This window comes from Macaca mulatta, chromosome 12, assembly GCF_049350105.2.
Source record: "Macaca mulatta isolate MMU2019108-1 chromosome 12, T2T-MMU8v2.0, whole genome shotgun sequence".
Lineage (NCBI taxonomy): Eukaryota > Metazoa > Chordata > Mammalia > Primates > Cercopithecidae > Macaca > Macaca mulatta.
In genome coordinates, this window is record NC_133417.1 from 65,793,125 (window position 1) to 65,810,297 (window position 17,173).

General features: G+C 38.9%; 1 long non-coding RNA gene across 1 annotated transcript in view; it reads left to right on the forward strand.

Moving 5' to 3' along the window:
- The window catches only part of LOC144333387 (uncharacterized), a 70,763-nt gene extending 64,427 nt beyond the window's left edge, over positions 1–6,336 (forward strand). The window contains exons 2-3 of the long non-coding RNA XR_013402006.1: positions 2,771–2,875; positions 3,416–6,336. This is a non-coding gene — a long non-coding RNA (uncharacterized LOC144333387). The remainder of the gene's footprint in view (positions 1–2,770; positions 2,876–3,415) is intronic.
- Positions 6,337–17,173: the final 10,837 nt, after the last annotated feature.

A 17,173-nucleotide genomic window follows, 5' to 3' on the forward strand; every position in this document is an offset into this window, starting at 1 on the left:
ACTCCAGGCATTTAGGGAAACTCTGTCAAAACACTAGATGGCCACTAAGTTAATAGAATACAGATTTCAGTAGCTAAACATGACAAAGAATACAGAATTTATAAAAATAGTGATATACTTTGGTTCTGTGTCCCCACCAAATCTTATGTTGAACTGTAATCCCCAATGTTAAAGGTAGGGCCTGGTGGGAGGTGACTGGATCATGGGGGTGGTCCTTCATGAATGGCTTAGCAACATCCCCTTGGTGCTGTTTTTTGATAGTGAGTGAATGAGTTATCATGAGATCTGGTTGTTTAAAAGTGCGTAGTGTGCACCTCCCCCCCCCCCTCTCGCTCCTTCTCTGGCCATGTAAGACATACCTGCTTCCCCTTTGCCTTCTGCCATGATTGTAAGTTTCCTGGGGCCTTGCAGAAGCCACTATGCTTCCTGTACAGCTTGTGCAACTGTGAACCAATTAAACCTCTTTACTTTATAAATTACACATATAAATGTATGAGGTAAAACTAGGTATTTCTTCTTAGCAGTGCAAGAACAGACTAGTACGGATAATTTAGAAAAGTCGCTGAACAAGCAAACAACAACAACCCCAAACAGCCAGCAACACCAAAACCCAGGGAATAGGGATAATCTGATTTTCTGAGCTGCCACACTGTAATATTCAAAATGTTGAATTTTCATAAAAAAGAAATACTAGACATACAAAGAGACAAAAGAGGATGGTTTATTCACAGGAAAAAAGACATTAATAGAAACTGTTTTTGAGGAAGAAGACATAGGAATTGGACTTACTAAACAAAGACTATAAACCAACTGTCTTAAATATGTTTATAAAAGATAACACCAAAAAGATAACAAAGAACTAAAGAAAACCAGGAAAACAATGTCTTCCCAAAGTAATCTATAGATTCAATGCAATCCCTATCAAAGTCCTGGCAGTCTTTTTTTTTTTTTTTTTTTTTTTTTGCAGATATGGAAAAGGTCCTAAAATTCCAATGAAATTGCAATAGCCAAAACAATCTTCAAAAAGAAAACCAAAGTTGGAGGACTCACACTTCCCAATTTCAAAACTACTACAAAACTTCAGTAATCAAAACAGCATATCAATCAATGGAATAGAATTGAGAATGAAGAATAAACTCACACATGTATGGTCAATTGATTTTGATGACAAGACATTCAATGGAGAAATAATAATCTCTTGAATATATAAGACTAGAGAACTAGATATTCACATGCAAAACAATGAAGTTGGACTCTTGCCTCACACCATATATAAAAATTAACTGAAAATGGGTTAAAGACCTAAATGTATGAGGTAAAACTATAAAATTTTTAGAAGAAAATATAGGGGTAAACCTAAATAAACTTGGATTTGGCAATGGATCCTAGATACGACACCAAAAGCACAAGCAACAACAAAAGTAGATAAACTGGACTTTATGAACACTAACAACATTTGTGCATCAAAGAACACTATCAAAAGAGTGAAAAGATAACCCACAGAATGGGAGGAAATATTTACAAATCACACATGTGATGAGAGGCTAACAAAGGACTTCTACAACTCAATAACAAATAGAAAATTCAATTTAATTTGAATAGATATTTCTTCAAAGAAGACATAAAAATGGCCAAGAAGTATGTAAAAAGTTATTCAACATCACTAATCATTAGGGATATATAAAACCAAAACCACAATAAGATAGCACTTCACACCCATATAATTTCTTAAAATGAAAAATGACACACATTGACAGGGCTAGGGATAATGCTTGTACATTGCTGATGGGAATTTACAATCATCCTTGCCATTGTGGAAAACAGTTTAGCAGTTCCTCAAAAAGTTAAGCATTGAATTACCACATGACCCAACTGTACTCCTAATTATATACCCAAATAATTGAAAGCAGGTATTCAAACAAGATTTTGTATACAAATGTTCATAGCAGCACTATTCATAGTAGCGAAAAGGTAGAAACAACCTAAATGTCCATGACCTCTTGAATGGATAAACAAAATGTGGTACATACAATAGCATATTACTCAGCCATAAAAGGAATGAAGTATTGATATATGGTACAACATGGATAAGCCTCAAAAACATTATACTAAGTGAAAAAAGCAGATATGTAAGTTCACAGATTGTATGATTATGTCTATATGAAATATCCAGATTGGAAATCCTTGGAAACAGAAAGCAGATTAGCAGTTGCCAGGGGCTGAGGAAAAATGAGAATGGGAGTGACTTTTTGATGGGTTTCCTTTCAGTTGATTAAATGTTTTGGAACTAGACAGAAATGGTAGTTGCACAACATGGAATGTACAAAAAGCCACTGAATTGTATGTATACTTTTAAATGATTCATTTTATGGTATATGAATTTTACCCATATTAAAAAAAAAAACACTGGAGTTGCTCTCCCTTGTCTGCTGAATAAAGTACCAACTCCTGACTTAATCTGGCATTTTACCACTTTTAATCTGACTCTGTCTCTTTCCAGCCTCATCTCCTTCCATATCCCAAGCCCACCAGGAATGCATTGGTGATAGGTTTGGCTGTGTGCCCATCCAAATTTCATCTTGAATTGTAGCTCCCATTATTCCCACGTGTTGTGGTAGGGAGGTAGGGACCTGATGGGAGAAAACTGAATCATGGGAACAGTTTCCCCCATACTGTTCTTGTGGTAGTGAATAAGTCTCATGAGATCTGATGGTTGGATAAGGGGAAACCCCCTTTCCCTTGGTTCTCATTTTCTCTTGTCTGCCTCCAGGGAAGAGGTGACTTTCACCTTCCACCATGATTGTGAAGCCTTCCCAGCCACAAGGAACTGTGAGTCCATTAAACCTCCTTTTCTTCACAGATTACCCAGTCTCAGGTATGTCTTCATCAGCAGTGTGAAAACAGACTAATACGACTGGTACCTGCTTGAATCTTCTGTGCTCTCACTTGCTCCCACACCTTTGTATATGAATTGTCCATTCTTTTCCTTTCCTCCTTTGCTAGGCTAACTTCTACTTCTTTAAGATTCTTCTCAGATTGACTCTTTGGAAAGCATTTCCTAGTTCCCTCCCCCAGTCTTATTCCCTAGCTCCAGCTGGAGTATAGATTTCTAACTGTGGGCTCCCACAACACCCTTTGCATACTGCATTTGTCACGCTGTCTTCTAATTATCTACCCCTCCAAACTGTGAGTTTCTCCAGAGCAGAAATTGTGCCTTTCATCTCTATTAATAGCTCCTGGCAGTGGTCCTGGCACACAGCACATGCTTGTGAAGTACTGAATTGTTAAACTGGATCACAACTTTCTCTAGCATGATTTTTGCTCGTGCGCTTACTCCCCTGTTTGAGCATCAGCCTTTCTCTGTTTCTTTACCTTAGACCACAATCTAACATATTCAGTCCCCTCACCATTATAGGCAAATGGTCACCAGGAGAGCTGGGAGAGTGTATGACTAGACCCTAGCAAACACGTGACCTCTGCAGGAACAGCTCAGCATTCATGCCCATTTCCTGGTGGATCGGGAATGTCACCTTCAATCAAAGGTATAGAAAAGAAGAACTTGAGGCCTTGGGATCAACAAAGGAAAGTTCAGTTTCCTATTTCCTCATTCACTTATACAGCCTTTGCCCAATCACCTATGCCCTGTGGAATTCATTTTCCTCATCTATAAAATGAGAATAAAAATAATTACTCTTCTTATTCATGGAATCACTTGAGGATTACAATGAAATAAAACAATGTATTAACATCTATTGTGTTTTTAAATGTTTAAATATTATAGGCCTCAAATCTTCTCAGACTGATTCATAATAGAAACTTCATAATATAGGCAACCCAGATTGACCACCTTCTCAGTCATGGTAATTTTCTATATAACACAAACAAGTAAATAAAAATTCTAACATGGCATGTAAATGTGAATGATTATTATGTATTCATCTTCATCATCTCCTTAAAGCAGCATTATTGAGACTTCATCTGAGAAATAGTAGCATTCTTGGGAGTTTCTGTCCTATATATTAATATATGAGTAACTGAGGCAAGTGGGAGAGTCTGGTTAATCCTGTTATCCTGGTACCTGATCAATGACTTTATTGTTGGGAAATGGTGTGGTGTGGAAAAGCTAAGCTATGCTCACTCTCATCATGTGATAAAAGCTGCTTAAACTCTTGCCTAGATGAAATGATCTTTTACCAAAAAATCCCCAATAAATGTCTCCCTAGCTTGAAAGTCTTTAGAAAATAGAGTTGCTTGGTTTTATTATGTTAAATAAATATTGTTTTACACTTTTCCAATAAGTTTTAACTTTATTTTTGCACTGAAATATCTTATAATTTCCATTTTGTGACTCCCACTAGTGATGACTTAAGGGACACTTTAACCTGTCCATTCATCATAAAAACCTAGAGTCAACCAAGTTTGACTACCTTTCCCAGCTATGGTCGGTAAATATTTTCCCCTGTCAATGGCTAGCTTATTACTATTGTAAAATGAATAAATAAGGAAAATAATTAGGTGGTTCATTTAGGCTCTTTTTGTATTTGCTTATTGTAAATAAAAATTGAATCCAGTTTAAATTAAGTGATTCTTGTCATAACCTATTGTAGGAACATGAAATAATCTAAGAAAAAGTTCCAGCCATGCACATCAGGAGAGCTTGTCAAAGTAAAGGGGAAACTACTTCTACAAAGAAGGAGAAATATTGCCTCCTCCTTTCAGGTACCAATCTGAAAGCTGTTCTCTTTTCCATCAAAATTAATGGTTGCTTTTATAACTTCCCTCTTCCCTAAAGAGAGAAGAAAGTCAAAGAGACCTAGAAGCAAACCTTGCCTGGTTTTCCAATATCAGCTTACAAAGAATGTTCTAAAGGAAAGCAAACTTTACATTCCAGCTTTGCCTGAATCTGTGCAATAGTAAATTGGTGACAGTAATAGCTTAAGCAATGGAAAAATAATGCATGAGCCTTATCTAAATCTAAGTTTAGACTCAAGTCTAAACATTGAGTAGTTAGTAACTCTCTGTAAAATTAATAGTAGGCTGGGGGCGGTGGCTCATGCCTGTAATCCCAGTACTTTGGGAGGCCAAAGAGGGCAGATCACAAGGTCAGGAGATCAAGACCATCCTGACTAACACAGTGAAAGCCCATCTATCAGGGGAACCCACCCCCAGTATTTCAACATAGGTTCTTCCTGTTTTCCATAAGTGTTGGCCAGCTGAGAAATAAAGAGAAAGAGTACAAAGAGAGGAATTTTACAGCTAGGCCGCTGGGGGTGACATCACATATCAGCAGGACCATGATGCCCACTAGAGCCTCAAAACCAGCATGTTTTTTTTAAGGATTTCAAAAGGGGAGGGAGTGTATGAACAGGGAGTAGGTCACAAAGATCATATGCTGCAAAGGGCAAAAAGCAGAACAAAGATCACATGCTTCTGAGGAAACAGGACAAAGGGCAAAACGCAGAACTTCTAATAAGTGTCTATGTTCAGTGGTGCATGTCTTGTCTTGATAAACATCTTAAACAACAGAAAACAGGGTTCAAGAGCAAAGAACTGGTCTGACCAAAAATTTACCAGAATGGAGTTTCCCAATCCTAGTAAGCCTGAGGGTACTGCAGGAGACCAGGACATATCTCACTCCTTATCTCAACCGCATAGGACAGATATTCCCAGAGCAGCCATTGATAGACCTCCCCCAAGGAATGCATTCCTTTTGTAGGGTATTAATATTCCTTGCTAGGAAAAGAATTTAGCGATATCTCTCCTACTTGCATGTCCGTTTATAGGCTTTCTGTAAGAAGACAAATATAGCTCATTTTGCCCGACCCCACAGGCAGTCAGACCTTATGGTTGTCTTCCCTTGTTCCCTGAAAATTGCTGTTATTCTGTTCTTTTTCAAGGTGCACTGATTTCATATTGTTCAAACACACATGTTTTACAATCAATTTGTACAGATAACACAATTATCATAGTGGTCCTGAGATGACATACATCCTCAGCTTAAAAAGATGACAGGATTAAGAGATTAAAGAGAGGCATAAGAAATTATAAAAGTATTATTTGGGAACTGATAAATGTCCATGAAATCTTCACAATTCACGTTTCTCTGCCACGGCTCCAGTTGGTCCCTCTGTTGGGGGTCCCTGACTTCCTGCAATACCCATCTCTACTAAAAACACAAAAAATTAGCCGGGCATGGTGGCACATGCCTGTAGTCCCAGCTATTCAGAAGGCTGAGGCAGGAGAATGGCATGAACCCAGGAGGTGGAGCTTGCAGTGAGCCAAGATCACACCACTGCACTCCAGCCTGGGTGACAGAGTGAGACTCCATCTCAAAAACAAAAATTAGTTGGGCGTGGTGGCACGTGCCTGTAGTCCCAGCTAGTCATGAGGCTGAAGCAGGAGAACTGCTTGAACCTGGGAGGTGGAGGTTGCAGTGGGTGGAGATTGCGTCACTGCACTCCAGCCTTGGCAACAGAGCAAGACTCCATCTCAAAAAAAAAAAAAAAAAAATTAATGCTAAATTATTTTTATGGAAACTTTCAAGGAGCAGGGAAGAAGATGAATTGTAATGACCAAAGAAGATGAAGGTGATTATTTCCTGAATGAGGAGAGATTAAAAGTTAACATAAAAAATGTGCCATGTGGGGGGAAAAAGTACCATGTATTATGTTTAAATTAAATGTTCAAGAAACTCCAAAATATGGGAGATAATGAAGGCTTTTCCAACTGGTCCTAATTGTTTTGTCTCTGACTTTCTTTCCTAGCACCTACTTCAAACAATCACACCCACGCTGCCCCAAAAGATGCTTCTATCCAGGCCTTACTGTTAACAGATCCCTACTCTTTCTTCATGATCCAATTCACTTGTCATCTCTTCTGTGAATCCTTTCATTCCCCAGACTCTCTGCTTCATGGCATCACAGAGCTATATTCGCTTCTCTATTAAAGCACATATCATGTTAAGTTGCAATTCCTTGGAGTATTGGTCTGCTTCACAAGTTTTTTCTATTTTTGTGTTTCTTGGACTTAGCAAACTGCCCAGCATTAAGTAGAGGTTCACAAATGTTTGTCGAAGAGATGAGTGAATCTCTCATTTCTCTCCTAGCCAGCCAGCTTTCTACCTCCACAACAGCCTTGAAATCCCAGTTCCTATATCCTACACAAAGTCCAACATTGTAATCCTCTTTGAGAAACTAACATAGGAGATGAGTAATTTAAGTTGCAAGATCTTACCAGCATCATTAACTTTGGTTACAGAGAACATGCTAATTGCCTAGCAAAAGCCCAAATTGTACAACCTTGCAGTCTTTGCTACTGGTGAATTTATATTAAAGAAGACCTAAAAGTAGACAGAGAAGTCTGAAAATATATTCATATATGTTGTGCCCTACTCATGGGTGGGAGAAGAGAAGTAAAGCAACTAGAATAAATAAAATACTACCCCACATGATTTAACATTCTTCAGCAGAATTTTTATTGAAGGAGTACTATGATGGTTTATAGAGAAGGGAGGGAATACATATCTGATTTGTTATAAATCGCTTTTTTAAAAATAGCACATAGACACTATGCTGCACTGTCTGGTCTGTCCTGGAAGCTTGATTGCATTTGTTTGTTTTTGCTTGCCACCCCTCATCCATTTTCTGCTCTACTCTCTGCTTTGCTCTCTGCCCCAGGAGGCTGATTTGAACTTAGTACATCACAGGGCTACTTTGCCCTCTCTGGCTTCCAGGTGGGTTTGTCCCACAGGAGTCATTGGCCAAGATCAGAGAGCAAGGGGAGAAACTGATCTATTTCCCCTGCGCCCTCCCCACTTGGAGTTCAGACAATACCAGCATTCCATAGGTGCCCTTTTCCAGGGCTCCAGCTCTCCCCAGACTTGGGGAATCCTGTTCCCAGCTGATTGTGCCTGTTTCCTACAAGAAGCCTGACTGATAGAATGGTCACCGGCCCACAACTGGAAAAGTATGTGAATAAATGAATGCGGCCGGATGCTTTTATTTCTCACGCTATTGTCTTCCACTGAGAAGTCTGTCCACTAAACTATAATACAGAGGGGAGATTGTAAGGGTTGAAAAGAGCAATAGCTAGAAATTTCATTTTTAAGCGCACTGATTTTTGCCCATTTCAGGATCACAGCTTTGATGGGACAATAGGCAGTTCCTCCCGGTGATAGTTTTGAACACTGGCAATTAGACCTCACCAAGGGCACCTAGCTGGAGCCTCACCTCTCCTTACTTCTACAACTGACCTCAGAAAACAGCTGTGCAACTGTGGCATCCTTCCATTCCATTCAATTAGCCTGCTTCAAGCATCTTCAATGGTTCATTAGTGTCAAAAAAAAAACACCGGTGAATATCCAGGGAGACTTGTATGTGTTATCTTTGCAAGATTTTACTTGTGTTCTTTTGTTTAAAAACACTTTGGATTCCCTTGAGATTATTATGATGCAGAGCCATATTTTCAAAAAGATTCCTCAATTCTTGCCAGTAAAAGCTCATCTGATCTCTGCTCATTTTTCAAAAATGGCTTGAGTTTCCTCATTACTGGCACCATCTCATCCCTCCCCTTGTTGTTGCTGAATGCTCATAGCAGATTCCACAGGCGTGGGGATAATGTTGTCTGTCACTTAGAGAAAGGCAGATTCTTCTGGGAGTTAAAGGCAATGAATTCCAGAAAATGTTTTTCAGATGTTTGGGGTTTAATGAAACACAGGATGTGCACTGCCAGGTAGCACCAATGTTCATTTTTAAGCTTTCCTTATGTTACCATATATTTGCCTAAAACACTGCCTTATGTTACTTTGCCTCTCTGTTTGCCTACATTTCTATGCAACATTCCTAAGACTCCAGGCTTTTTAAAGCCCATTTAAAAAATAGCCACCAAGAAAAGAAATATTTTTTTTAAAAAAAAGGCCTTAGGCAACTGCATTCAGGTAGGAGCAAATAATTTGAAGCTCAGAAGTAATAAGGCTGATGGGAATTCCAAACATGGCCCAATACTACATGCTTGACAATTCTTTATAAAATGGCCTTCTTGTATTAAAATAACAGTTTAGATATAAATGATATCTACAATATCCATTGTTTTCAGAGCCACATACTCTGGTTTATTGAGGTAAATAGCTGTTCATAACTCTGGGCCCCTGAAAACCTCATTTTTCTGGAGGCTGATGGTTTTGAGTCAGCAGGCACTGTCTGGGTTTCTGTAGCAACCCTGGAGGCCATTGTCCCACACCTGCTTCAGAGGGTAAGAAGACACTATTTCCTTAGCCCTTGATCTATCTGGAGTTCACCATTCACAATGTCATTTGTGTAACAAGAGGGAAAGAAGCAGCACCACCCTGACCTTGGGAACATTTAAGAAGTAAGGAGGACTCCAGAGAAAGTGAGCCCACAAAAGCCATGTCCATGTAAGAAGAATGTTTCCCAACACTATGTAGAATGGTCAAATGAGAATGAAGCTTCAAGAAGTTTATTTCATCCTCCACATTGTGTGTCTGGGAGAGGAAACCTCTGATAAAGGATGTGATCAAAGTGAGTTCAAGTTGTTCACTTTACCAAAAAGCCCTTCTATATTGCCAAGGCTAGAAGCATGCTGATTTACAACCACAGGGTTCATATTATTGCCTTTCTCCATCTTATATTTTAATTAAACAGTTATTGAGTCTATAAAACAACATCTACTAAACCCTATACCAAGAATAGAAATAAATAACCAAATACAGTTCTTGCCCTCAAGTTTGCCATCTGACTGAGAAAAGCAATCATAACCAGCTGATAGGGGTTGGGGGAATAAATGAGTACATGCCCCCAAATATGAAATAACACAGCACATGTTGACTCCTTTGGAGTGAAGGTAGACAACTACCTCTGTAATATAGTTGAGATTGAGATCAAAATGCCTCCTGTCATCTAATCTTTTGGTAGTATAACTTATGTCTCTCAGGAAAAACTTATCATTGAGAAAATTATTCCCCAGTCCTACCAGGCCTTTCCAGAGAGCTACAGTTTTACTCCTCTTCTTCATGCTTGTTTTTGTTTAGATGAATAGTATACTGAGCTTTAAGAGGGACATGACTTCTATTTTTCTTTTGTAATTCTACGTCACTAAGAACCCAATGGCCACAAGATCTGATTTAAGTTTTTCCAAAGCTAAGGTAACAGTTTTCAAAGTGTGCTTCAAGGGCCTCCTACATAAAAATTAATAGGACACATGCTAAAATTTGATTTTCTGGGTTATACCACTCTGAAGACCTACTAACCTAAAATATCTGGTGAAACAGCCCAAGGATCTTAATTTTAATGAGTATCTCAGGTTATTATTGAATTTCCACCACCAGTAGTTTAAGAACCACTGGTTTAGGGGCTGTGCTAACTTTTGGGGCATCTTCCTAACCCTATTCTTGACAATAAAATCTGTAAAGAATCGTCCCTTCGGCTGGGTGCAGTGGCTCACGCCTGTAATCCCACCACTTTGGGAGGTCAAGGTGGGCAGATTACTTGATGCCAGGAGTTCAAGACCAGCCTCACCAACATGGTGAAATCCTATCTGTACTATTAATAAAAGTACAAAAATTAGCCAGACGTGGTGGTGTGCACCTGTAGTCCCAGGTACTCTGGAGGCTGAGGTGGGAGGATCACTTGAGCCCAGAAGGCAGAGGTTGCAGTGAGCCAAGATCATGCCACCACACTCCCGCCTGCATGACAGAGTAAGACCCTGTCTCAAAAAAAAAAAAAAAAAAAAAAAAAATTCCTTTTAGTTACATTCTTCTATTATAGAAATTCTTAGCTCCAGACCAAAATCAAGGCTGTTGATTTTGTTAGGTGAGATCACTTGAGGAATATAAAATGGGTTTCTACAGAATCCCTGGATGGGCTTCAAGACGTGCTTAAAGACTCCTGCATGTGTACGCAAAATGGTGAACAGGTGTATGTTTCTCTGGGGTAAGAATCCATAGATATCTTCAGATTATCCAAGAGGTTCCAGGACATAGAACAGTTGACCCACTGCTTTGTGGGACTAATGCTATTAAACTAGGCTCCCATTGCTGAAATTAGGTTTCATGGATACTAAGCAACCTCAGCAACAGAATTCTCAAGCTAGGTAATTAAACAAATAGACATTTATGGAGCATCCTGGGTGTTTATGAGGCACTGAAAACATTCATTCCTCACAACTCTTTTTAGTCCTTTACAGTGGAAAGTAGCATTATCTCCATTCAGGTTTCTAATAACAATAATAGTTAACATTTAACATTTACTGAGCACTTACCACAGGCAGGTACTAGTCTAAGTACTTCCTATATAACAGCTCAAGTAATTCTTATTAACATCTCTATAATCCTTTTTTTTTTTTTTTTTTTTTGAGATGGAGTTTCACTCTTGTCACCCAGGCTGGAGTGCAATGGCATGATCTCAGCACACTGCAACATCTACCCCTCGGCCCAAGCGATTCTCCTGCTTCAGCCTCCCGAGTAGCTTGGACTACAGGTGCGTACCACCACACCCAGCAAATTTTTGTATTTTTAATAGAGATGGGGTTTCTCCATAGGCTTGTCTCGAACTCCTGACCTCAGATGATCCACCTTCCTTGGCCTCCCAAAGTGCTGGGATTACAGGCATGAGCCACCGTGCCCGGCCAACATCTCTATAATTCTTATGATGCCTCTATAATTCTTCCCATATTTCTATAATCTATAAAGTGGATTCTACTATTACTCCCATTTCACAGATGAGGAAACTAAGATTTTCATTAAGTCTCCTTCTCTCATCTCTGTATCATTAATAATAATAGCTAACCTTCATTGAATTCATTATGTGCCAGGCAGTATTTCAAGCACTCATTTTGTAGAGGAGAAACCTAAAGCACAGAGATGTTAAGTAACTGACCCAATGTCATCCAGGTAGCAGGAGACAGAGCTAGGATTCAAACCCTAGTCTGGTTAAAGAGCCCACACCCAGCCATGCCTACTACTGCCACAAGTTCTAGCCTCTGCCTTACTGGATTGCTAATTCTATAGGCCTAAGTTTCTGTGGATTCCTACCTCTAGTCTAATAGATTTCTTTCTTCATTTTAAAGCTCCATTTGCATCAAGGGCTTTTGGGCATGGCTCCTAAGTTTCTACATGCACACCCCATGCACATGTGCCCTGGGTGACAGTGAGTCAGGCCACCCTTAGCTCTGTTCCAATTCCCAGACTACACAAGGTCACACCAGTCACTCAGGGATGTTAGGGCTCTCAGAGGCCTTTTATGATCATAGATACGATAGCACCCGACAGCTCTGCTGCTCAAAGGAGAACTGGGCAGGATCACATTTCAAATATTGCCTCTGTGTAATGTTCTGAGACCATTCAGAGTCTGGTTAAAAAAACACAGCGACGACTCTCCTCAGAGCTGGGGCTGTTGATTTTGTTAGGTGAGATCACTTGAGGAATATAAAATGCAAGAGAAAGAGTAGCAAAGAGGAAAAACAATAGATGAAAATATAGGGTCAAGCAAAAGTCACCAAGTAGGGGAGGAACTGCCCGGCCACAGCGTTCTGCTCAGCTTAAACCTAGGGTTTAAGAGCTAAAGGAATTAATCAATTTCTTCTTGTTTCAATTCCTTCCCAATTGTAAAATGTTTGCCTGCACAGTGGCTTTTAATTCAGAGAGAGAGCGAGAGAGTGAGCAAAAGAGAAACTGTGTGTGTGTGTGTGTGTGTGTACAACAAAAGTTAAACTATGACTCTCTTTTAAAAGACACTAGCTCATATTTTCCTGCTCAGCACACACACATAAAGGTTTTGTGATCGAAGCACACAACATTTGTATGCCTAACTATTGATTTATGCTGGGCTTTTAATGTTATGCAAGATTTTTTCCTTCCGTTACCCACCACCGAGTGACTGTGCTGATTCAACACTTTATAAATGCATCAATTTTCCTTTAGAAGCTGTGGCGAGAACGTGTGACTCCCTGGGCCAGTTTCTTATTGAAATCAGATGATGCAGGAAGTATCATCCACATTTCAGTGATAGGCTGCCCCCTAGTGACAATTTTCAGCTACACAGTCAACCTACAAATTTACTGTTAACAAATACTGCAGAGGTTTCTTGACACAAAGGAGAAACATCCTCCGTTGCAGAGGATATAAAAGAATAGTAATTTAATCCTCAGCCTATTTTCTATACATTTCAGTGTTATTAAAGTTTTCTGCGCTAATTCAAGATATCTCTGTTTTCAAAATATAGTCATATGCTGCATAGTGATGTTTCAGTCAACGATGGATCACATACATTTAATACAAAGATGGTCTCATACAATTATAATGGAGCTGAAAAATTCCTATCACCTAGTGGCACTGTAGTCATCATAACTTCATAGCACAATGCATTATTCACGTATTTGTAGTGGTGCTGGTGTAAACAAAGCTTCACCGCCAGTCATATAAAAGTGTGCATATAATTATACAAACATACATAATACTTGATACAACTATATCATTGGTTTATGTATTTGCTATACTATTTATCATTTTTTTAGCTTTTTAAAATTTTTATTATTTTTATTAGAGACAGGGTCTTGCTTTGTCACCCAGACTGGAGTACAGAGTCATAATCATAGCTCACTGCAACCTCGAAATCCTAGGCTCAAGCTATACACCTGCCTCAGCCTCCCAAGTAGCTAGGACTACTGGCACACCACCATGACTGGCTTTTTTTTTTTTTTATGTAGAGACAAGTCTTGCTATGTTGCCCAGGCTTGTCTTGAACTTCTGGGCTCAAGTGATCCTCTCTCCTCTGTTTCCCAAAGTGCTGGGATTACAGGTGTGAGTCAGCATTTATCAATATCATAGAGTGTTCTCCTTCTACACATAAAACAAGTTAACTGTAAAACAGTCTTCTAGTCCTTTCAGGAGGGATTCCAGAAAAAGGCATTTCATAGGAGATAGCTCCATGCTTGTTATTGCCCCTGAAGACCTTCCAATGGGCCAAGATATGGAGGTGGAAGATAGTGATATTGATGATCCTGACCTTGTACAGCCTTAGACAAATGTGTGTTTATGTCTTAGGTTTTAACACAAAAGTTTAAAAAGTAAAAAAAAAAAAAAAAAAAAAAAAAAAAAAAAAAAAAAAATTCTTAAAATAGTAAAAAAGCGTATAAAGATATAAATAAAGGAATTTTTGCCTGTAACCCAGCATTTTGGGAGACCACGGCAGGCAGATCACAAGGTCAGGAGATTGAGACCATCCTGGCTAACACAGTAAAACCCTGTCTCTACTAAAAATACAAAAAAAAAATTAGCTGGGCGTTGTGGCGGGCGCCTGTAGTCCCAGTTACTTAGGAAGCTGAGACAGCAGAATGGCATGAACCTGGGAGGCAAAGCTTGCAGTGATCCGAGATCGCGCCACTGCACTCCAGCCTGGGAGACAGAGCGAGACTCCGTTTTAAGAAAAAAAAAAAGAGAGAGAGAGAGAAAGGAATTTTTATATAGCTGTAGAATGTGCTTGTGTTTCAAGCTAAGCATTATTACAAAAATGTCAAAAAGTTTAAAATATTAAAAAGTTTATAAAAGAGAAGAGTTATAGTAAGCTAAGGTTAATTTATTATTGAAAAATGAAAAATATTTTGTTATAAATCTAGTATAGCCTACATATACTATTCAGCACGTATAAGGTCTACAGTAGTAGACAGTAACGTCCTAGGCCTTCACATTCACTCACCACTCACTCACTACTCACTTACCCAGAGCAATTTCCAGTCCTGCAAGCTTCATTTATGGTACATGCCTCATATAGGTATACCATTTTTTATCTTTTATACCATATTTTTACTGAATGATCTAGGTTTAGGTATGTTTACATACACAAATACTTAATACACAAATTGTGTAACAGTTGCCTACAGTATTCAGTGCAGTAACATGCTAGACTGGTTTGTGGCCTAGGAGCAATAGGTTGTGCCATATAGCCTAGGTGTGTAACAGGCTACACCATCTATGCTTGTGTAAGTACATTCTGTGATGTTCACACAATGATGAAATTGCCTAACAACACATCTGTTAGAACCCATCCCTGTCATTAAGCCATGAGTGACAGTCGATAAAAATATCTCCATGGAACTAAGTGAAAAATGCTGATAACCAGTGCTCTCTGTAGTGAGCTGTGTGTGTCTTTCCATTTGTATTTATTTTATTTGGCTATTTTGTGGTGTTTTTTCCTATCTAGGATAACTGCACAAAGTAAACCATATTGTCTTATCAGCATTCTAAATCCTTTGGTTTTCAATGTCTTTATTTTTAATAGAAGTTCAATATTTGTCCTCATGCAGGTCTATTAGGTCTATTAGATAATTCATATGAAGCATTTTGCATAGGGCCTTGCATGGGAAGGCTTAGAAATAGTCATTGATACTATTGTTATGGGATTTTCCATTTTAGAGAAAACTTATTTTAAATGTTAAAGAATACAATTAGTGTTTTGTTTACAGATTACTTCTACATTGTACAGAGGTGACACAGTTTTTACGACAGAGTTAAACAGTCTCTCCATAAAAAGTTAATATTTAGAAACTTGATAACAGCCAGGGGCGGTGGCTCATGCTTATAACTCTAGCACTTTGGAAGGCTGAGACAGGCAGATGACTTGAAGCCAGGGGTTCGAGACCAGCCTGGCTTCACTAGTAGAAACCCTGTCTCTACTAAAAACACAAAAATTAGCCAGGCATGGTGGCATGCGTCTGTAATGCCAGCTACTTGGGTGACTGAGGCATAGAATCTTTTGAACCTGGGAGGTGGAGGTTGCAGTGAGCCAAGATCGTGCCACTGCACTCCAGCCTGGGTGACAGGGCAAGACTCCGTGTCAGGAAAAAAAAAAAAAAAAGAAAAAAAACAAACTTGAAAAGAGTGGCAAATGTGTCCATCTCTGTTTTTTTATTTCTCCATCCTGCACCACTCTCATCTATCTAATATCAGTGGAAGGAATAGCATATTGCCTGAATTAGCCTTTTCAAAACTTGTAGGATGTCAAGGTGTAAAATCAATGACTGTGAACAATTCTTATAAACATCTGAGTGTTTGGAAACTCACTCCTCTCTGCTTCTCTTCTATTTAATTTTGTACAGATGCCATCCAAGATTAAAATCAAAAGGTGCTCTTCACTTTATTTTGGTCGTTCTTCCATGGACTGAAAACTCTCCAGAACCAGAGTTCTCTTAGTTTCTCCTACTCATGTACACTGATGAATACCTTCCATTTTGTAGGTAGCTAATTTTGAGGGCTAATTTGTGTAAAACACACAGTGCTGTGAGATAGACATGAGTATACTCTCTTTAGTGATAAGGTGACTTGGCTCAGAGAAGTCAGGTCACTTTCCCAAGGGCAGACAGCTCATTAATAGCCATCAGAATTCAAACTGTGGCCAACTGAGACCAAGTCCCATGCTCTTTCCCATCAAGATTGCCCCATGTCCTGCCTGTGGCGTGTTGTTCATTAGGTCTTAGAGACACAGGCTGTGTCATCCCCGTTTTAAGGGAGAAACTTACATCAAGACAGAAAAAGCCAGAAAGTACATATAAAGGTCAGCATCTCCCTGTTCTAAATTAAGGAAAGCTATTCTCATTGATCCTTGGAAACATGAATGAGAGCTGTCCCTGAGTCACTGAGGACTGGCAATGCCTCTCTCTAGTGATTCTCCCTAGGATTGTACTTTTCTTCCCAGCCATGAATAAGTTATGAAGGAAAATTTCTTTACTTACCCAGAGATGTTGTAATAAAGGAAAAAGAAAGGGAATTCAGAGAGACCCTATATTATCAGAAACAACAAACTGCCCCCTTGTGGGATTACTGTATCGTGGGAGCTCAAGAAAGCCACTCAAATGACAATATCCATAAACTGTGATTCAGAATTGGGTTTGAAATATTATGGCTAAGGGAATATTAGCAATATTTTTTCCTTTATATTTTAAGCTGAGTGAGGTTGGTTTGTTTTGTTTTGTTTTGTTTTGTTGCCTTGTTTGTTTTTTGGTCCATTACTTGCACTCTTAGGATGAATGACAATAAAAAGTTCTTTCTTTTGGAAGTTTTGAGATCTTAATAGAATGTGTAATCTGCCTTTAAAAAATCATGCCAAGGTGATCTGTAGTTATTTTTCCATTAAAAAAATCTAAATTTACTTATAAAAGGCAGCAG